Below are 24,356 nucleotides of genomic sequence, written 5' to 3'. Positions count from 1 at the left end.
GCTGTGTACGCTGGGATTCGCACGGCAGGATGGATGTCTACGGGGTGTATCTACTGTTGTTTCCATCTGTATGTCCTGTGTTATGCCTTACTACGGCTGTGTGATTCCACCAGGTTTGCTATTATGGGTGCCATCTTGTTCCATCCTTGGGAAATGCCTACTGGACACTGATGTAGGGCTGAACACATTTCACACCTGCCTTTAGCATTACCCAGTGGATGCTTTGCATCCTTAGTGGGGACTAAGGCACGGGCTGTACCCACAGCCCTCCCACGGGGCGGGACAACGGATTATCTGCCAAACAACACCGAGCCCCATTTTGCATACCCAGGATCCCATGGCTGCAACCCCCCACGGTACGCATTACACATCCTTCATGTGTGCGGAACTGGGATATGGACGCACATGTATGGACACGACAATCTGGGGACCTCTGTTCATATGTCCTGCATGTCATGGCCAGCTATCATCAACCTGAAACACGCTGGTGGTATATGTCTAGCTGTGCCGTAGTCACGGTTGGTACTCTGATTGGCCGATCCCGACGTATAAAGGTGTAGACGCCTTACTTTTTGGAGTCCTACAATGGACACCGATGTGCATTTGTAAAGTGTAGAACGTGTTGGATTGTCACCATCTGGCCAGTGGTATTGACTGCCGCTGTATGTTCCCCAATCGTGGATGTCTGCTTGACTACCCATCGCTTGTATTACATGGTCTATCTATATCCACGCGCCAGTAAGCGTAAATACAGCAAACCGCAAGGCCCTGCCCATCTTCATAAACGACATTATGGAGCATATATCGGCAAAAACAGACAATGTCAAATACGATAGACTCCACAGTGAAAGGATACTGAGCTCTTTCACCTACTAACATGGGGCATCGGCCGAGTACGGAATGCATGACATAGCCCTTTATACACTTCCTTCAGAGTCGGTTTAAAGCAAAATAATCAATAAACCTGCTCATAGTTAGGTGGACAGTGCTCCAAGTCTTGATTATAACGTGACATATACATATCAGTGTTGCATACCTTACTTCATGGAAACAATAATACGGCAACAATGTGTTAATATAAATACAATATTGGTAAATACAATCAGTATCTTGAAACATAGTTGATAATTGTTGTGAGTGCACCTTAGAATGTAGTGTGTTGATCAGGATATTGTATATCAATGTGTATAATTGTAGCATTACGATAACAAAGCATGGAATCAATAAGTACTATTTAAGCATATATTTTACAATTATGAATGTAAATGTGTGGAGGAGACATCCTTAACCTTCCCTGGTTCCACTGGATCACACACGCACACTCGCACGTCCGGATTGTGGGTTACGCGCAGGCGCACATGCATATCCGTAGTCCGTTTATATATGTTTACTGTGTCTGTGTGGTTACGTGTTTTATGCTAGTTGTGACTATTCCGCAACATATGTCTGATCCGTTGACGGACGGTGCAGAAAGCACTTACAGCTTTATATATGTAACAGTCTTTGCAGCATGGACGATTACGTAACGCTCACATCTATATGTTCTATAGTCGTAATTCAAACGTGACTGCATTCACGCTTGCCGGTTACTGTGACCAGTACACGTTAGCTGTTCGTTGTCATTAATATGCGACTCCATGGTACCTATGTACATTTACATATCCCCCGCACTCACGCGACGCCACAGGCATACATTCTCCTCCTTGGGAAGGTGGGGTACTGCATTTCGAACATTCCCAGTTCCCCCTCGCCATGGCCCAGGATGCATATGTCGCCACCGCAGGGCTGTTCAGATGACAGGTGCTTATATCCCCACGCATACAGGCCTTCGATTGTCAGGGTGTTGCTGTGGTGCTTTGGGTTTGGTCTTGTCCGCCCACTGTACGGAACTGCCCTGACCCTGTACGAATGTTAGATGAGTCACATGGGCACATTTTGACCGTGTCTATGGTACCATGTCAGCCCCAATTATTCAGAATCGCGCCGATTGGCCGGTGTACCCGTTGTAGATCTTGTTATACTAATTGCACACGGTCTGGTCGAACGGACCTATTTCCATTACTAGCCCTCGGTATGTATGGCCTGTGTCGCAATATTACAAGGGTTTACCATTGCGTGACGACTTTCACTGAGCCACAGACATGTCCGTTGCTTGGTTTGGGCCAGTTCCGCTGTGCTACACACATTTAACATGGCGGAACAGGTTGAACAGCTCAGCCACGAGGACATCGGGTTCCCCGTCGCTGTTTAGTATTGAATCGCTATGTGGAGTTTGTTTCACAAAGCGAGACAATGTCGACATTGTTAACGGACATCTCGCGCAGTACATCCGCACCGCTGCGGGTGACGTATGTCTGCGTTTGGGCGGCGGACAGGCATTCTGCTGTGCCATTATGTCAGGGGATATATGCTTTCCTGACATAGATGATATGCCATACTAGCAATGGCTCAAGGCCTGGGTGTGGGTACTGCTGTATTACCCACGGGAAGAGTGGCCTTAGGTTAAGTGGTGCCCTAGGCAGAAGTTGCCACCGATACATCACCCGCTACCCCCCTCCTGGTCTACCTACACCAAATAGAGTCTGGAAAGATGCCCCGAGTAGAGCAACGCCCTAGACGGCTACCTACTTGGCCTATGCCTAAGGCCGGCTATGTGTGTGGTCCCTCGGGCATCGGACTCGGGAACGCGCCACGTCTGCCGTGGGTATGTCCAGCATTACCCACATCCAGCCCCAAGGCAGTCAACACAGCATCCATGGGTCCAGATGGTGTCCCAGCTGTGTACTCCAGGAACTCTATGGGGAAATAAACACACACTTAGGACAGCTGTTTAATTTTAGCCTCACCTCAGGATACGTACCCGAGTAGTAGCACAAGACGAATGTAGTCACACTCCACATAGATGGTGCCTCCACTGACCCTGGTTATTACCATACCATTAGTTTGACAAGCCTTATCTGCAAAGCTATGGAGATGGATCATAATGGAACACATAGATAAAGACATAGGGGACTCGCATACTTTGGATACAACCCAGTTTAGCTTGGTCAAAGTCAGATCATGCCTTTTACACGTGTTTGACTTTGTAGAATCAGTCACCAAGGCCATTGATGAGGGTAAAGCAGTCCATACAGCCTACCTCAACCTGGCAAAGGCCTTCGACACAATACCCCCCTCGGGTATAATTGATAAACCCGACATCTTGAATGTAAATCCATACATCGCCATATGGGTTGCAAACTGGCTAAGTCACAGAACACACATGGCCATAGTTGCTGGCGCCATGTCATACTCACAGCCAGTCACAGGTGGTGTCCCATGGGGCTCAGTCCTGGGTCCACTATTTCTCAGCATCTGCGTTTCCAAAGTACACACATACACAGGGGGGTTATGGGTGACAATGTTTGCAGATGACTGCAGACCGGGTGCCAAAGTCAGACACACATCTGACACAGATATCCTTCAGGAGTGCCTCACAGATGTGGATAAGTGGTGCCAGAGACATGTCCTACAGCTAAATGCCAGGAAATGCATAGTCATACCCTTCGGGAAGAACAAGGTTACCCCTAGCTACCATATAGGTGGCAATCCACTGAGCACAGAGGGGGTTACCAGTGATCTAGGGACCCGGGTTGTTGTTAACCGTTCTTTAGACACACACGTTGCTAACATAGTTAGGTAGACCTTCCACATTGCCCACATCATCATGAAGGGATTCACATCTAGATCAGGGGAGGTCATTGTCCCCTTGTACTCATCACTCATTAGACCTATGATTGGGTACAATGCCCCGTTCAGAATGTATCTGACCCAACACCTGCAGCAGCTGGAAAGGCACCAACAGTTCATCGACAAACAGATGCAGGGTCTCAGGTATATGTGTTATACTGACCAACTGAAAGAATTCCAGCTGTATACAGTTGCATACCACTTGCCCAGAGGTGACCCGTGCCTGGCATACAAGGCTATGTCGAACCCAGATCTGATGACTATGCTTCACGAAGAAGTTAGATCCTCAGAACCACAAGGGCAGCTGACGACACCTTGACACTGTCATTAATAGAACGTGTTGTTGGGACAGATTCATCACCCAGACACTCACTATGCTGTGGAACAACATCCCAGTACATGTGAGGGCAAGCACCTCGCTGGCCTTGTGTTAGTATTTAGACATGGATGTCTGAATTGATTTATTTAAGTAACCTTCTAAATGAATATTTACATTAGCACATTGTGAATCTTTACATTTCGTTGGTCTATTTTACATTAGTCATAATCATACGGTTTATGTGTATATATTATGGTTCATTTATATTACCAGGTGTCTGCAGTTCTGTTAATATATTGGCACAATCCGTAGGACATATATATGTAGCTTACACAGTCAGACATTTGGAAAACATTCTGTTGGTTCATCTTTCATATATGTACATATATTTCTATTTTTCGATGAAGACTGTACCTTTCGAAGCAATGTCTGATGTCCTCACTGTGTGGAATCTGTAACCCAAGTAAGGTTTGTTTGCTTGTTTGCCTTTAAGGCATGTAATTAGTACCTAGCACATCTAATTTACTGACCAATTAAGGGTTTTAAATGTGGTAGGTTGGACTGCATTGTATGTATTCTGAATAAGTCTGCTTATGAAGCAGATGAAGTGGGCTCCAATAGACTATGGTGACTGCCTTTAATTCTTGGTGTGCTCTGAGTGGTCACTGACGGTCTCTACAGTACCTCGTCTTTGCTTTGGACTTCATCGGCTGGTTGTCTGTGTTTGTTGTATGGGGAATGTCAACTGTAGTCCCTATGTGTATTACTTGTGTAATGCCTTACTACGGCAGTGTAATTCCACCGGGTTTGCAGTTATGGGTGCCATCTTAGTCATACGCTTGTCCATCCATGTGAATTGCCTACTGGACACTGGTATAGGGCTGTACACATTTCACACCTGCATTTTGCATTCTCCGGTAGATGGTTTGCATTATTAGCGGAGAGTGAGGCAGGTGCTACGCACACATCCCTCCCACGGGGCGGGACAAAGGATTGCCTGCGAAACAACACCGAGCCCAGGGTCTACATACCCAGAATCCCTTGACTGCAACAATTGACAGTACCCATTACACATCCGTCATGTGTGCGGGACTGTGATGTGGACGCAGTTCTATGGACCCGGTACCCTGGGTATTTCTGTGCATGTGTGCTGCATTTCATGGACACCTATCATCAACATTGAACACGCTTGCGTGCATATGTGTACCTGTGACGTGGTGACGACAATGAGATCACGTGAGTAATGCAGGAAGCTAGCAGGCATTCTCTGAACAGAATTTTTGGGTCCTACAATGGACACCGATGTGCATATGTCAAGTTAGATGTTGCTGGACTGTGTCCACCTGCCCAGTGCTTTTCACTGCTGGTGTATGTTCCCCAATCGCTGATGTCTGTTTGACTACCCATTCCACATGGTGCTACATAACCAGGTGATTTAGTACTGTGAACAAATGACATACATCCAAAGATGCTGGTTAGCAACTGCTTCATATAAACCTCAGACATCCCAATGGGACATATCCGTCACTGTATTTCCAATATAACACCACCGGAACATGTTGATTACCTATGTATTCATTTAACCATGTTGTCTTCATAGGTGGGAATGCCATAGTTTACATATCCTACTTGACGTTGTGTGTGTGCCATTAGTATGTGTTCCACAGGTCGCACATCTGTTCCGCTGTACGGTAGCGGGTGCTCCTCATTCTGTTGTTGGCAGATTGAGTGCTGTGTACGCCGGTGTTGGCACGACGGTCCGCCTTTGTATGTGGAATGTCAACTGTAGTCCCTATGTGTATTTCCTGTGTTATGCCTTACCGCGGCTATGTAATTTACCCGGGTTTGCAGTTGTGGGTGCCATCTTGGCCATACGGGTGTCCATCCATGAGAATTGCCTACTGGACACTAGTATAGGGCTGTACACATTCCACACCTGCATTTGGCATTCTCCGGTGGATGGTTTGCATTATTAGCGGAGAGTAAGGCAGGTGCTACGCACACATCCCTCCCACGTGGCAGGACAAAGGATTGCCTGCGAAACAACACCGAGCCCAGAGTCTACATACCCAGAATCCCTTGACTGCAACAATTGACAGTACCCATTACACATCCGTCATGTGTGCGGGACTGTGGTGTGGACGCAGTTCTATGGACCCGGTTCGCGGGGTATTTCTGTCCATCTGTGCTGCATTACATGGACACCTATCAGCAACATTAAACACGCTATGTGCATATGTGTACCTGTGACGACAATGAGTTCAGGTACGCATTGAAATAAGAAATTATTCGATTCTTTCCACAATTTTTGGGTCCTACAATGGACACCACTGTGCATATGTAAAGTGTAGAGCTTGTCGGACTGTGTCCTTGTGAGCAGTGGGTTCCACTGATGCTGTGTGTTCAGCAATCGCGGATGTGTGCTTGACTACCCATACTGTGTAGTGCTACAGGAACCATGTCTTCCGACACCAGAACCCAATGCTATACATCCAATGTTGCAGGTTAACAACCACTTTCATACCATACCCAGAGGTCACGATTGGGAGGTATTGCCACTTTATTATCGGAACAACACCCCCAGACTGTGTACATCACGGGATCTTTAGACCAGTCTTACCAGCCATTTGCAATTGTAAGTAGCAGACACGTGTCAATACATGTATGATAAGACATATTGTCATGCAGACGTTAATCTATGTTATTTGGACATTGGCTTCTGCTTTTGGCATCCGTTGCTGTGAGTGTTGCCAGTTACCATACACATTGCTTGCTCAGAGGCAGACTACACAATTCTGCACACTACTGTGGTCTCCTTTAAGGACCCTGAGCCAGTGGTCGACAGTACGGCAGCCACTGCATCAATCACATTTGCCATCTACCAGTACCTACAGGACTGCATGAGCCAGGCATTCACTTACCCAACTGTGGTTCATTGTACCAATGCCAAGCATCCAGTGTGGTGTACCCCAGCCATACACAGGATGTACAACACGAGGAGGTGGCTACTACAAGGTGGAGCAGACACCTTGTGAGGTATGACACCCTTGGTCATCATATGTGTAGAGTTACACACTGTCATGAAATTGTCCAGGGCACATTCCACAGATATACCTACATGGACCTGGCTAACAATCATACCACCTTCAGTTGCTATGCTCAACACCTGGGAGCTCACTCCCACATATGCTCTGACTGGGTTCACATAGAGGTGGGGTTTACTCAACATACACACATTGCCAACATACAGGCTGACAAGTCCAGTGAGGACATCTCCACACCCTCCTCCACACATGAGGAGATGTGTGTACCAGCGGTTTGTGGTCACCAAATGTTCTGTGACACACAGGTGGGACATGCTCTCTCCAGGATAGTGGACATAGCATCCATGAGACCAGCTGGTGACCCCACTGTGTACTCCACTATCTCATTGAGGTATTAGACCCACAGTTATGACAGCTATTTCTTTGTAGCCTCACCTCAGGTAAGGTACCCAGGTTGTGTCGCATGGCAACCATAGTCCCACATCACAGGGCCAATGCCTCCACTGAGCCTGGTTATTACTGTCCCATTACCATGAGGAGACCTATCTGCAAAGACATGTGGAGGGATCATACTGCGGCTCATATATGACTGCATAGGGGACATACATACTTTGCATCCAACATGGTTTGTCTTGTTCAGGGGCGGTACATGCCTTTAAAGCATGGGCGAAATGTTCGGGACAGTCACCGAGGCCATTGATGGGGGTGTTGCAGTCCATACAGCCTACCTCGACCTGGCAAAGGCCTTCATCACATTACCCCCCTCAAGTATCGTTGATAAACCCATTGGCTGGGATGTGGACATGTACATCACAGAATGTGTTGGAAACTGTCTATGCGACACAACCCACACAGTCATAGTTGCTGGCAGCGTGTCAGACTTACTGCCTGTCGCAAGTGGTGTCCCATGGGGCCCTTCTGTGGGTCCACTCCTGTCATACATCTACATTTCCACGGTACAGGCACACACAGGGGTGCTATGGGCAACAGTGTTTGTAGATGACTGCAAAACAGGTGCCAAAGTGGGATGGACATCTGACACAGATATCCTTCGAAGGGGCCTCCCAGGTATGCATATCTGCTGTCAGGGACATGTCCCACAGCTAAATGCTCAGTAATGCAACATCATACCTGTGGAGAACTACTAGGTCACCCCTGTCCAGCATATAGGTGGCTGTCCACTCAGCACAGGGGTGATTACCAGGGATCAGGGGACAGAGTTTGTCGGTCACCATTCATTCCACACACACGTTGCTATCGTGGTTGTGTGGGACTTCTACATTGCCCACCTGTTTGTGCAGGGATTCACATCTACATCAAGCTAGGTCATTGTCTCCTTGTACCCATTACGTGTTACACCTATGATCTACTACATTGCCCCATTCAGACTGTATCTGACCATACACCTACAGCAGCTGGGAAGCCCACATAGGTTAATTGTTGTACAGATGCAGGATGACACCATTTTGTGTAATGCTGCCCCACTTGTGGGACCCCTGCCACATTACGTCACATACCTGCTGTTTATTGTTGACCTGTGCCTGACATACAAGGCCATGTCAACCCATATGTCATGTGTATGCTTCACCTACTGTATCTGCATCCCTCAGAACCACTAGGGCAGGTTACATTTACCTTGTCACGGTCATTAATGGGATGTGTTTGAGTGACACATATATCACCCAGACACTCATTATGCTGTGGATCTACATCACAGTACATGTGAGACAGAGATCCTTCCTAGCCTTGTTCGCAGGTATGTTGTCCATTGGATGGAGAATTGCAGGTATAGGCCAGGGATTACATCATTATCAGTGCTTGACGGAGGTACAGCAATATCATGAGTATTTTATCCAAGCACAGAAGGTTGGCAAAGTCATCTTAACTATGGTGTAGTATTATGGCTGAACCTGGGACGATGGCCTACCCTGTACCTATGGACGTATGAACCTATATTCATAGTTTGTCACTTTTACAATTGTCTATCCACTATACTCTTTCGCCACTGTATATTTCTGTGGCACATGATTGTCCTCTGTATTACATGCAGGTATGCTGTGTACAGTGCACATACGCCACTGTTGATGACAGTGTATCTGTGTCCCTAACACTGTGATACTGAGGACTACCACACATCCTTCACAACATTACATGCATATGTCCATTCTATTCTTCTTTTGCCTATGGGAGGGTGTTAAGGCAAATATTACTCAAGTCCCTGTTTGTGCATGCTTCATGTTGGTGTTTGACCAGGCTCCGTTGCAGTCATGTGTTGGACAGTAGTGTGTCTGTGTGTTTGCCATGTGTTTTATTGCCGGTACATCTGTGGGAGGTGTAGTTGGCACATGTTCCTCTTTGCAGGGACACCCATCCTGGGGTTTGTGTCATGCATCTGCACTTGGCACGTGCCATATGTCCTGTACTATTCCCACAGTCGTGTATGCCTTCGTGCACTACAAATGCGTGTTACTGGTTGATTGTATGAGGTACACATGAACATTGTGATGGTGGGCTTGACCTATTCCCATGCTAGAACGCATACATCTGTCAATTAAGTTTTTAAATCAAACTGTAACACTCATTCAGATTTTCAAAATGACAGTCAATAACACAGGAAGCTGGGATTAATAACATTTTACTACTGTGCAGCAGGAGGCAAAGGAGTATGCAGTAAAAGTTTAGACATTTGTTTAACTCTATACATGTTACATCTGTATGAGCATTCTGTATACTATCATCTTTTGCACACATTAATGATGTGGTCAGTCACAAGGCATTTACATCGCTAGAGTCAAGAACATTGTATTCCTACAACAGTGCTCAGGTAATGCTTATTAAATGTTTTCCCATGAGGATAGCCCAACCTTGAGCCACATATTCACTTGGACTGTACTGCAAATTCTGCTCTGTCACGGTTCCAACACTGTTCATATCCAGGCCTCACTCCATTTCCTACTAGGTTCCTGTGTCTCTCTGCTGAGCAGCTGTACTCTGTGTTACAGCTCACAAGCCTATCCTCCTCAGTGGAAGGATGACAGATATACCTGTACATACATGTATTATTCTCTAACCGAGCAGATGACTAATGCTGAATGACATACACCTGCTGCACTGGTTACTGCTAGGGTCAGGGTTCAATCACACTGCAGCTACACTACAGGCAATTACATGCATGATAAGCTGTACTGCCATATTGTCAGGTAGAATAATATGCATTATACACTATTTGCTTCTAAAGTTGCACGTCATATATATGTTTAAATGTGTATTTTGCTAACATTCTCCCTCCTTTGATTGCTTCTACTCTATCCAGAAACATATACAACATTATTTCATTCCCTAGCCTCTTCCTCTGTGGAACGTTTAACTAGGCAAGTAATTTGTTGTACATTTCAAGAAGGATTGCATTTTCTATTGACAAATACCACTACAGGTCTTGATACATAGTCTCGGGTACAGATATGTCGCCAGAGTCCCTGACTAATACATGCAAAGTATCCCGCAATAGACACATGCTCCCAATATGAGCGGAACAACACAAATGGCAATCATGATATTCAGTATGACTGACCCCATCCACCCAATGGTTTGTGGAAATGGTTCATCAGTGGGTTTGGGCCTGGTTCCGCCATGGATGACACCTGCTGTATTACCTCTGGGTGGGCGTTGATTTTGGTCTCTTCATGTGGTAGTTGGACACAGCGATCTTCTTCAGTAAGCGCGCACTTACCAATTCTCAGCTCCACGGTGCAGTCGTGCGCTATTACATTTTGTGACACAACAGTTCTCATTGCATCCAGTTCATCAGTCACAAGTTCAAGAGCGGAAAGTCACATTCATCCTTCCTCCGACAGGTTTTGATAACTTCCTCTGTTCCCTGATTGATTTCACTACTCCACAAGCTGGGAGTGTTCCAGCCCAGGTTGTGACGCTGTCACTCAAGTCCATATGAATCGATATTCCTTTATCTCTTGCAGAAGACTGGAATGTCAGAACAGCTTCCATTTCACCCACTGGATTAGTAGGTTTCTCGACTGTGTTCCCAGTTCTTCGAGCTATATGTGTTATAGTTCGCTTCGCACCCAGAGGCAATTGTACAGTATGTCATGTGACTGGAGCCAGATAACCCAAATAACAACTGCCGGACCAATTCCCAGGTAACCATTGATATGCTTATTTCCCACAAACAACATAACAATATTCTACTTTACTACTGATGCGGGTTACCTCTGCATGTAACATTTTCCTGTCTCTAACAGAGGACTGTTTATACAATTCAGGATGTTTCTGCACATCCTTCAACATTGTTCTCATGATGTTTCAATACAAATAATGAATGGTGCTACAAGTAGTACTGTGTTCTTTGGCTGTTATATGACATTCGTAAGACACAGTTATGTTACAAATACTCCCACCAACTGAAACTGTATCATGTTTATGATAACATACAATTCCTTTTTGTGTAACAGGTAAGTACATTGCCACGTTGTCCTGTGATCTCACAGAACCTGTATCAAAGTGTAGATATTCACAAGTCTCAATCTATCCCCAAGGGGACAACATGCATCGGAAGTCCTCCATATGATGTAGGTATGGCAGTACAAACACAGCAATTTAAAGTGTTCCTAGTCTCTATATGCACACGCGTCATGCCTAAGTATCTGTTGAAGTGTGGAAGACACTCTGTGGCCAGTTCATCACGTATCAGTATTTGTATCCGTGTAGTTATATGCAGGTAAGGTCCCAGAAAATGTAAAGTAAACACAAACATGGTTAATAGGTGTATAATCATTAGGACAGCAAACAAAATGTCTTTGGGGTTGCTTTGTATTGTTATACAGTCTTGCCCGGGTGATTCAGGCTGTTTGGTATATCAGCTACAAGATGTCAATCAGACTTGATATCCTTTACCGGTTTGAAGAATGTGAGGTGGACACAGGACGACCTCTCTGCAAACTTTACTGCAGTAGGCGTTGCCAACAGTACCCGGTACAGACCTTCACAATTTCCACTTGGCAATAATGTTCTTTGGATAACAGTGACATACACACAGGATACTGGTGTCAGCTATGCGTCTTCGTTTGCTCTTATCTGTAAAAGACTTTAACTGAAGAACAGTGTTATTGGTTAACAATCCTCTCATGTCACCTGCTAATGAGTCATCAACCTCCAGCTCTGCAGGCATGACAGCTTTCCACTCTGGCACATGATATGCCATTCCACATACTACTTCGAAGTGGGTGCAGCACTTTACATTTGGAACTGTTGTCATGCTCAGCAATGCTAGAGGTAGACAGCACATGTAACTCGTCTGGATGTCACCCACCAACCTCCTCTACTTATTTCTCGGGATCCCATTTTACGGCGCCAGCAGTCATGCTGACTGTGGGTTGTACATGCAATTTACATTCATGGTAATACAAACTAATCCCCCAGGTTGCGTGATTGTCTGGTTCGTTCACTACATGTGTTCTATTGTCACTGTAGCTTCTTTACAGCATGCCAGATCTAGGGATACTTGACTTTACTGGCACCTTTGCCACTGCTGCTGCATCCGGATTCATGGTTGGGAATGATTCTACCCATTTTGATTATATATATGTGTAATCGCTAAACAGTATTTGTTCCCTTCACATTTATGCAGATATATGAACTCCATACAAATAGTACGGAACGGTTATGGTGGTGTAGGTAAACTCACTCCCTTCGGTTTAAATACTCCCTGTGCATGATATCTACTGCAAATGTGACACGCTGCTCATGATGTTTGTATGTGGTTCGTAATTCCGTATGTTAGGGGTATTCTGTTAACCAAATGTACCATCCCCCCTGTTGAGACATGTCTCTACCCATGGCTCCACAAAGCCACATATCTGAATACATTAGACATTAATATTGGCTTTCTCACTGTGGATATGTGCAGTCCGTGTTCAAGGATTGCTCCTCGTCATAACCACGTCGACTTTTCTGCTTTCGTAGTTGCTGTTTGCATTGTTTGTACAGTTTCTACATCTAAACTGTCTGAGGTTTGTCATTCCTCATTCACACAAACACTTTCCAACTGTGAGGCTGCTTGTTTTGCAGGTGCATGAGCTCATGCCTTACCTTTCCTACTGTTATCCTGTTGCTTTCTATGACCTGCACATTTACAATTACCTACTTTAGTGGGTAACTGAATGGAGTCTAATGCATTCAAGATCGATTGCGCATGATTAATCGGTGGATGTTATCATTCCCCTATTCTTCCACTGCTGCTCATAAACATGCACTGTACAGACAACATACTGACTATCGGGACATATGTCCACACATCAGTTTTTCCGTACAGTACAAGCACGTGTTAAAGCTATCTATTCTGCTGCTTGAGCAGACACGTTATGCTGCAGGGATTGGCCGCCTACAATCTCATTATCAATAACTACTGCATAACCTACTTGATTCGCTCCTGTAGGACTCTGTCTACATGATCCGTATACATTAACTGTCACCTCTGCATCATCTAAGGGTATATCAGTGATATCATGTCTGTGTGTAGTTATTTAATCCATTTCATATAGGCAACTGTGTGGTGTGCCATACACAGGTGTCGGACGTGACGTTGATAGGTTTCATGTTGTACAACGTTCAATCACCATATGAGGCTGACTCAGTGGTATGGTCAAACAAGACAAATGTCTAGCACGGGTCAGGAATGCTATCTTCTCTTGCAGCAGACTGACCGCAACTGCATGAGACATTCTCACAGTGAGAGGGTGGTCTAGTAACATTACGGCCGGGGCCTGTACTGCCATGGGTGCTACAACAACTGCCTGTACACAATGTGGCACTGACCATGCCACAGTGTCCGACTGCACTGAGTAGTAAGCTATGTAGCGTTGCTTACTTCCCTGCTGTTGCATCAAGACTGACGTCATATATCTCCGCTTACAATCTACGGTCTGACAACATGTGTTATGATTATTCAGGAGACCTACTACAGCTGTTGAGGCTATCAATCGTTCTAGTCTGCAGCTGCTGTTTCTGCTACTGTAATCCAGTGTAGTATGTGTTGTGCTGCCATAGGTGTATTAAAGATTAAGGCAAACAATACAGCGGATTCCAAAGCATTGTTTGGTATCCAGATTTGACAAATGTTAGTCGGCCCAGACAGGACTTCATTCCCTTCGTGTTAGTTGGCTTGGGTGCTTATGATATTGCTACCTTCCTATCGTCATGTGATGTTCTACCCTACTTGGATACCACATATGCCGGTAATTGACCTGTATTCTCTGTAGTTGCAATTTATGCTTGCTTACTTTATGTCCCTGTTCTGCTGAATATCTCAATAATGCTATTGTATCTTCCATACATTGCTGCTGGGTAGGGGCCGCAAGCAGAATATCATCCACATAAAGTAGAACTTGACTGGCCCCGGGTGGAGTTAACACCGGAATGTAGCTAGCCATCTCCTGTGGGAATATCGCTGTACTTTCACAGTATCCCCGATAGCCTGGTATGGCTGTGTCTGTCACCCTGACTGTACATGCAAATCAATACGGACTATGTGGATGTATAGGTATTGCAAAGGGAGCATAGCTTATATGTACCACGGTAAGATACTTCTGTGGCGTGTTCATAGCATTGAATATAGTGTGTGGGTCTGGCACCAACACTACCCTAAGTATTCTTACATGATTTACAGCTTGTACATACTGTACCATCCGCCATTCCCCTTTTGGTTTCCGATCAGAAGATACAGGGGTATTGCATGGTGAATAGCGATTACTTTGTGGATGGGGAATTCCCTCTATGACTTTACAGATATCTTCTGGTGTCCACGGTCTATACGCTACGGGGTTGGGTCCTGGCCTTCCTGTCCTGCATGAGGGTTCGGTACTTCAATTAATTGACAGATATCCTCACTCTGTTTTAGTGACTGTCTTCTTACTCGGGTGTCCCTAGGTATGTTACGTGTTCGGGATGTAGTTTCAATAGCTTCTGTTACATTTGTTCGTTGTGCTACCTCTGTTGCCACAGGATAACGTGTTGGCACGAGCGTGCCCTCCCGTGTCATATCCTGTATGTGGTATCGGTGGTGGTAGGGGTTGTGGGGGCTATCGGTACTACTGTATTATGATCTTCTCTGTGTACGTATGATGCTTAGCCATTTGTAGTGTTCTGTTCCCTTCGGTACACTACCTCAATCCACCTATGTGCATGACGGATACCCAATTGTCGCTGTTTTGTCGCCTGCACACCTTAGGGCTGCCACCTTTTCAAATGCACAATGTGGGACATTAGTGTTCGAACGTGTAATTTTCCAGGAAAGGCATACCCACGGCCAGTACGTAGGACAGGATTTCACTTTTGCCAGGAGAGCGACTCAATTGTTGTAGCATTTCAGTTGCTTATTCTGTTTATTATGATATTTTGCTGTTCCAGATACAAATTTACTGGTTTATGCTACCATTTTGATAGATATCTGGGAAATGTTTGTCCTGAGATATCAGGACATTTGCCATTTGTTCGGTTTGTTTACAGGACACGGCTGGCCAAAGAGGGACTGTCCCTCTCAGGGTGGAACAGGTGTTTACCCTGGAACATGTGCATCACATTTTCAGGGATTACAATGTTTCAGTAACGATATTTTGTGTAATATACCATCAATGTCATATTTATTACCCCATTTTGCTGCGTAACTCACATTATGTGCTCTCTGCGATTGCATATACTTCACGCCACCCGTCAAACGCGGATCACATGATCTGTTTCCTCAATAATCTCCCATATCCTCTACACGACTGCTACGCACTTCTCTCATACCACGTGGTGTCTCTTTCCCTGTATCCACTGTAGTGTCTACAATCACTATTTACTCTGCTGTGTGTTCCCCGACCTATGTTCAGATTTAACAGTATTTGGATAGGTCTTGACCCGCTATCACAACTGTTAACAGAAACACATTGTAGTCTGGTCCCTGATCTACAATAGAGACAAAAGGCAAACACTCCTTACCTGGGCCTCCTGTTTAAGGCTGCACGTTTTCTTCTTGGGATCCAGTTTTCCGCTTTTCAGCCACAGATCAGACAGTAAACAGCCTCTTTACACACAACAATTCAGTCGGAGGTCTTTTCATTCAAGAAGAACCATTTATGCAAATTCTCCTGTAGATGTCTAACCAGCCATGCACTCTGACCTGTAGCTTACCAAGGGAATTACGGATTACAAGGATCACAATGTGAAATAAGTTGTTAAAACCAGACTGTAGTTATCAGTAGGCTTTTCTAAGTGACAGCCAATAACACAGGAGGCTCGGGTTCGAAAAGTTTTAGTAGTGTACACAGGCAGGCTAAATAATATACAGTCCAAGTATGTGTGTTTTGTCTGACTCTATACAGTAAGCAGTTTCTTTATATAGTGTTTACAATCAGCTTTTGCCCACCTTACTGACGTGGTCGGTCACAGGGCATTTCCATCACTATGGTCCGCAATAGTCTATACATACGTGGGTGCTGGGGTCGTGCTTTTAAAATGTTTTCCCATGAGAATAACACAGCCTTGCAAGGCACCTTGTAAATTACAGTGTCCTTCTGTGATTGTAGCTGTTTCAAGGACCCTAGACTGTTCAGATACAGTGGACAGTTAATTTCTTAATACGTTGCTTTGTCTCTCTGGTAAGGAGTTGTACTGTTATCTTCGATAGAGCTCACAAGGCCATCCTCCTCAGGGGAAGGAGTGATGTTATGCATGTACATACATTTATTGTTCTGTCACCCAGCAAATAATTAATGGTGACAGACATAAGCCTGCTGTACTGCTTACTGCCAGGTTCAGAATTCCATCACACTACAGCTTAGCTTCACCAATTACATGCAGGCTTAGTTCTACTGCCATATTGTACGGTACAATTCAATGCATTATATAGTATTTCGAGTCTAAACTGGCACTTCATATGTGTTTCTATATATATTTCGAACAACATCCATCCGGCCATATGCATGTTGTTCCGTCCTTTACCTTGACCGTGTGTATTTCTCCGTCCGCAACGCTTACTCTCCACATGTGATGTCCCAGCTTCCCTTCTTTGCCTGTAGCACCCTGTTAGGACGTCCTGTTTGGTAGGCACGTGTTCCGCTATATGTGATCGACTTCACTGCATAGATAATCATCGATGCGGTGGTCCAACGACCGACTTGTCCACATGTGTACAGTTATGTGCACCGTGTCGTATGCAAACCTATATGGTTTGGACGGGTACATACTACATGCGGGATGTACACATTCTGCAGACACATTCACATGCAGCCATTTACATATCTGTACCTGCGGTGGGTTGGTGACATGTGGGTAATGATTTGCCAGCGTGGCATTGCCTAACACAAACATCTTACCACATTTCAGGTATGCACATTGTGTGTGGGTGTATAGCTGCACACGGATGCTAGCAGGTTAGGGTGCAGAGGTGTACATGGGTGGGACTGACATGTACAATGAGGCTATTGTGTAGTACATCCGAATGCATGGGTTCTGCTTCTGGATATTACACTTCAACATACGCCATCCAGTGTATGCAACAGAGACGTTGCTGGGTGTGGGATATGTTGCTATGCACATGTTTGCCTGTGTTTGAGGTATCTTGCTTCCTTACTGATGTTATGTCAACACAGCTACCCGGATATGTACTCTCACTACTGCTTGTGACCATTATGGTTGGCACCTTTTCCAATGCCCATAGTGGGGCATGTTATGTGGAAACTTCAGAAGTTGCAGGACTACACATACCCACGGCTAGTGCAGTTGACAGAACTTCACTTGTTTGCCATACTATAAGCTTATTCTGTAAGCATTTGGGTTCCTTATTTATTTTCTTATGCCATGTCTGTGTTTCATATAGTACTGTATATGTTTTATGCTACTATTACATGTATATTGCGGGAATTTTCTTGGCAGGGGATCGGAGGTCATTTTCCATTTTTCTGATTGTTGAAGGGACACAACTGTCCAATCAGGGACTGTCCATGGCACATTGGGACAGCAGGTAACCCTGGTGACCATGCCCATGTCGCTACTGGGGTTTCCACCTTTTCCAGTTTCCCATCTGGGATATTTCCGGGACTCACATCTGACTTTACAGGCCGACACATACACACGGTCACTATATAGCATAGAACTTCACTTGTTTGCCTAAATATAAGCTTATTGTTGTGTTGTTGTGGCAATTTGCTTGCTTATTCTGTTTCTTGTGTCATTTAGGTATTTCTGTTACAGAAATAACCAATTCATGCTACCATTACATTAAATACGGGATATCATTGTGTCCTACAATCGTAGCACATCAGCCATTTCTAATACGTTTTTTCGGGACACAACTGGCCATAGAGAGACTGCCCCAACCACAGTGGGACAGGTGGTGACCTTAGTCGCTGCTCCTATGTCGGTGCGGCGCGCTGACATGCGGCTGTACACCTTCTCTGAGTGTAAACACTGACGGTGCATTGTGGGACGAACGCGGTCTTATGCGTATCCTTTGCTCCTTGGATGGGTACACTTATGCCTTCGTGGCTTGTATTTGCTTCTCCGTTAATTTGGGACGGGTACTATGTTGCATACTGTACGTGCATTTCATTCTGCACGGGACCTGGCTGCTGCCATTACTATTGTGGGCGGACCGTGGCTGTCAGCACATTAGGTTGCTCACCTCATGCCGGCTTAGACACGCCTCCAGACGCATCCTACCTGGGCTCGCTCACGTACACTACGCACGTGTCTGTGATTCCGGTGCACTCTCATTAATATGCATATGGCGCTACTGCGCCGGCGCAAGCCTTACGCCGGCCTTGCGCCGAGCTTCATGAATCCCGGGGAATGTCTTTTCTGCGTGCTGTCCTGAAATCTGCATATCACACACACTGGCTGTTTACATCAGGCTGATCTGTATTTGCAATACTGTAACTTAACTCTGCATTTTGCATTGCATGTGCTGTTGCATTTACAATGATTTCTGAAGACTGTGAACTACAATTTGTTACTATTTATGCATTATTTAAATTTGAAACTATACTGATATCAGAAGCAGAAAATACTGTTGTTTCTATAAAAACTGATTCATACTGCGAATTACGAGAAAGTTTCTCTGTTGTCTCACTCATTACAGTTTGCTTCTATGTTTTAACCATTTTGTGTCTAGAAAGATTTAACATTCCTGAACTGATGACATTTAAATTTAAATGAACATTTCTAGAACATGTTTTTTTTAGACAGTTTTACCCAGTTTTAACTTTAAATCACACATTTACTGGTGCATTTACCTTGTAAGTCTTAAAACTGCTTTTTACATTTACTGTCTGGCATAGCTATACAGTTTACATTTACTGATGCTTTTAATACAGACATGTTTAAACTTTACTGGAAGTTACTGTCTGATTTAGCTAGAAAATGCATTATAATAAAAATAGATGCATATTGCTCACATAAGGAAAGTTGAAGGGGCATTGAGTCAATGGCTAGGTGTCTCTTTACTTCTTTGAACTCCCTTATAAGGATTTCCTTGGCTGTTTGATGTCACACTGGAAAACTGAAGGTCTGTTGCCTTTTTTAATATGTTGCTGTTAACTGGTTAATGTCTTTTACACTGATAGGTTCATAGGTGTTTACTAGCCTTATTTACCACAAGTGCCTTTTTAAGCCTAGCCATGCATGCCAAATCTTTGACAAGTTCTGTTACCCTTGATAAGTGTAAGCATGGGCTGGCCTGAGAGATTAACCATTTACAGGTTACCTGATATATTGGAGAAGCTGATGCTTTTCAATACATTACTGTATTTGTTTTCTGAAGTAATGTCCTTATGGTACACTGCTGTTTTATAAAGTACAACTAGTCTGTCTGCTGATAGACCACTGTATATTTGCAAGGTTGCTATGGAGTTTGGTACTCACTTTAACTGTCAGTATTGCCTTGCCCCCCCCCCCCCCCGCCAATCCAAGGTGGCTTGCCATTGCTGCTGTTGCTGTTGTTTAGTCAGAATGACTTTACATTTTTACATATAGGGGCAATGGTGGTGCAGTGGTTAGCGTTGCTGCCTCACAGCAAGAGGTTCTCCGGTTCGATCCTTGGCTGGGGTGCCTTCTGTGCAGAGTCTGCATGTCCTCCCTGTGGTCGCATGGGTTTGCTCCGGTTTCCTCCCAAAGACATGCTGTAGGTGGATTGGACACTCTAAGTTGGCCCTAGGCATGTGTGTGTGCCTTCTGTGGAAGGTTGGGTGCTGGGCTGGCAACTCAACACTGTAAAACTCCACTGCCAATCATGAGTGGACAGATGATCTGCTGTGGCAACCCCTGACCGAGAAAAAGCCAGAAGAAGAAGACATATAGGGGCAAGAAAGCCCTGAAGAATTAGGTCACTCTCTCTGCTTTTATAGTTCCTTCCAAAAGGGCTTAGCCTATAGGCAGCCTGAGTGACTGTGTGGGAGGAGGTTAGAACTTTGGAAAACTGTCCAGTTACTGAATTCTTAACAGGATACAACCCATACTGTAGCAGTGAAAATTCGAACATCTACTTTATGATCTTTAACAGTTCTTCTTTGGCTTCACTGTGATTATGGCTTTGTCTTGTAAAGGCTTAGATCTACTTATTACATGGCAAGGAGAAAAGCTTGAATATAAGAGCAGCCTTATCAACGTAACACACTGATGAAAATAAGACAGTTGCCTTTCTAATCCAAAGGACTCTTGAATTTTGAGAGAATCAGTCATTTGTATTGAAAAACAAAGATAAGATCAAGGAGACAATGTCTAACATATTTTACAGGCTACCAGATTCCTCCTTCCTTTCTTATGGCCAAGGGGCTATAGAAACCGGACATCTTATAGTGATGTCTCACTGATATGTCTCACTATCTCTCTAATAGGCAACAAGCTGTACTCTGGCAGAATAAGCTTTCTAGCCTCCTACCCAACACCATAGGAGTTCCCCAAGGTTCCATACTGGGACCTTTTCTCTTTTCAATCTTTATAAATGACCTCTACAAAGCAATCCCAGATGCCATCTGTATTCAATATGCAGACGACTCGACATTAGTCTGTTCGGATCCATCTCTTGCCAACCTATTAACTAAAACACAATCCTGTTTTACTGCAGTTGAGACTTGGCTATTGGGACGGCAACTGATTCTAAATCCGAAGAAAACCAAATTGGTCCTCTTCCACCCCGCACAAAAGTCCATACCCACAACATTTACTATACATTCCAAAAATGGAACTACTATCTCCCCAGATTCCTATACTAAACTATTAGGGGTTTCCATTGATAATAAACTTAGATTTGATATACATATCAATCAGACTATTAAAACTGTTAACAAGAAAATCGGGTCACTTTATCGCTTAAAATCCTTCCTCACTCCATGTGCAAAAATGGCCATTGCCCGCTCTCATCTTCTTTCTACCCTCCTGTATGCCTCCACCATTCTTACGAATCTTAATATAACTGACCTTAATAAACTATCATCCTGTTATAATCATATTGCCAGATTTGTAACCGGGATGCCTTATAGAACTCATCACTGTAACAACCTAAAAAACTTGGGGTGGATCAAATTCCCTAACCTTCTCCAACAAAGCCAACTAATTCTGGCTTTTAAAATTCTGAAACAACCTGATAAAACTCCTGCACTGATAAAATTAATTAAACCGTACAATAATCTCAATAGTTTACGCTCCTCAAATAAGCTACTTGCTCAAACTATCAAGTCCAATAACGCAGGGGGTGATGCACTGTTTGCCAATGCCATTGGAAAAAAATGGAACTCCCCCCCCCCCCCACCAGTCTCACCATCATTTCCTCCCTAAACCTATTCAAAAAAAGACTAATTCACCATCTCAAATCACATTGGCTCTGCCAATATGCAAGTCCAGATTAACTCTCCCTTAGTTAGTGAGCTCTTCCTTCTCAGGTCTAACCTTTTAAAATCCCAGATGACCACTCTCTCTTTCTTCTCCTTTCTTCTTCCTCTTTCTTCCCTTTCTTTCTTTCTTCCCCTTCTATCCCCCCCCTCCCCTTGCACTCTAGTCATAAGTTTTTTTTTTTTCTTTTGTTCTTCTTCATGGTCAGACTAGAAAGAGAAAAAAGCATGTTGTATCCTGTGTCTGTCTTTTTTTCTCCCCCTCAATATCTAGGGTAGTCTATTTTTATATACTTTATTGTATTTTTATCTTTTTGTTTAAACTACCAAAGAGAATTAATTGTTTTTCTTTAATAAGTATTTTTCCTACTGTTAATGTGGAGCTTTTCTCCCCGGGCCTCCGCTGAAAATGGACATGTATCCAGTCGGACCATCCCGGTCAACAAATGTAAAATAAAAATAAATAAATAAATATGGCAAAGGCAATTCAAGTTAATGATTCCTCAGTTCCTTTTGGGCAAGGTACCCTATTTTGATTTCTTTGCATTCTGTCTTCCCCATTCAAGCTGGTTCCTTGGCCATGAACTGGATTGTAAAGTTCCCAGCATGGTCTGGTCCATTCATTTCAGTAACCTTTAGGACTGGATAAACAAGGTTCTAATTAGCTTAGCAAAGGAAACTTTATCAATCTGAAACTCCTGTCTTTACCCATAATGCTTCATGCTCCACTCTTCTGCTCCACATCTCTATGGTTTTTTAATGTGCTTGCGCATCTCTATGGTTTCTGAAAGAGCTTGCACAGAAAAATGACCACTAGGTCACTGTCTGCACTTAGTTTTCAGAAACAGATGCCCTTTATTTGGAGTTTATGGAATTGTTTCATGAGCAATTTCTTCACCTGAGTAGGTGGAACAAATTGTTTCATGGTCAATTTCTTTATCTAAGTTTCCAAGCCCACGTCAAAAAGCAAGAGTTACAGAAGAAAAGTGGATTTTGTAAGTTCCAGGTCTTTTATGGAAACGACTCTTGAGTCCCTAAGAGACTGAGCGTACAGGAGGATTACATAGGATAGATGTACTTCCCACTTTGAGGCATGCATCTACAAGTGATATTCCTGTAAGTCCCAATACCATGAAACAACTTCACTAAAAGCCACTTTCAGCATACTCAAAAGAAAGCTTTATTTTTACTTGACATTTATTTATTTATTTATTGCTAAAGGCAAGCAATCTGCAGCTTCACATGTGTGAGAGACCCTCATTCCCCCAACTTATATATATCAACTCCATTTTGACACAACAGAGGAGAGAAGTGCAAACTACAACATGTTAAGTTGTCTATCTCGCCTTCATTCTTGCTGGATGGGTTTCCTGAGCCGAACCTCGGCTCCGACTCGGCCACTCTAAAAGCTCGAGAGCTAGTTCCACCGGCTCAAGGCTCCCCTTTTATCCCACAATGCTAGGCGGTAATACCTCAGATCTCGTTTGCCGCTATAGCGATCGAGGTGCGTTGTTCCAACCGGCTTCAGGTTAGTTGATTTAGAGCAATCTAAAACTTATTTAAAACCCCTTTAACTTAGTTTTTCCTTATATTTACCAAAGTTAAGTAGTTTTCTATCCATTACCTCCAGTTTCCTCCCGCTTTTTACTTCAAGAACTTAGAAGTTCTTTCCTTAGGCCTTTTGGCCCTTCCCTCCCCCTCCTAGTAGTGGAGTGTGTGTGTGTGTGTTTTTTGTAGGGAACTAATAACTAATTACTAAATTTTGGCTTAATTAGTTTAATTTTAGTTTAATTTAAAATTTCAGTTAGTGTAATCGTGTGTTTGTGTCAGTGTGTGTGATTACACTTTCTATCTTTAGTAATGTCTAAAGAATCAAAGGTCTCAGGCTTTAAGAAGTGTGACTCATGCTGTCAGAAGATGTCTCTGACAGACGGTCACACTTCTTGCGTGTACTGCCTGGGACCTTTGCACCTGCAGGACTCTTGTGCTGTTTGCCATGGCTTCAGCCCTAGAGTCCTGCAGGAAAGAAAAATAAGCTTATTTTATGAGGCTTATTGAAGCCTGAGGGTCCCCCGACTCTATCTTCGGGTAAACCCTCGAAGCCTACCAGGTCGTCGGCTCCAGCTTCCGAGTCGTCACCTGGGGCTTCGAAGTCTGTTCCGACATCGGCTCCAGCTGGAACCGATGGGGCTCGAACACGTATTTCTTCTGTTTCCTCGGCTCCGGCTGGAGCCGAGGTGTTAGACATCACTGAGTCAGCTCCGATAAGGTTATCGGAACCGACAACTAGGAAAAGGTCTAGGTCACCGTCTATTGGCTCCGTTCATTCGGCTCCGACATCTCCCTTGCTGTCTGAATGGAGCCATAGGTCTCACTCCTCTAGGT

Source organism: Protopterus annectens, chromosome 3.part0 (genome assembly GCF_019279795.1).
Source record: "Protopterus annectens isolate FY-2018-M chromosome 3.part0, PAN1.0, whole genome shotgun sequence".
Lineage (NCBI taxonomy): Eukaryota > Metazoa > Chordata > Ceratodontiformes > Protopteridae > Protopterus > Protopterus annectens.
The sequence above is the reverse complement of the archived record's forward strand: the minus strand, read 5'-3'. Positions refer to the sequence as shown.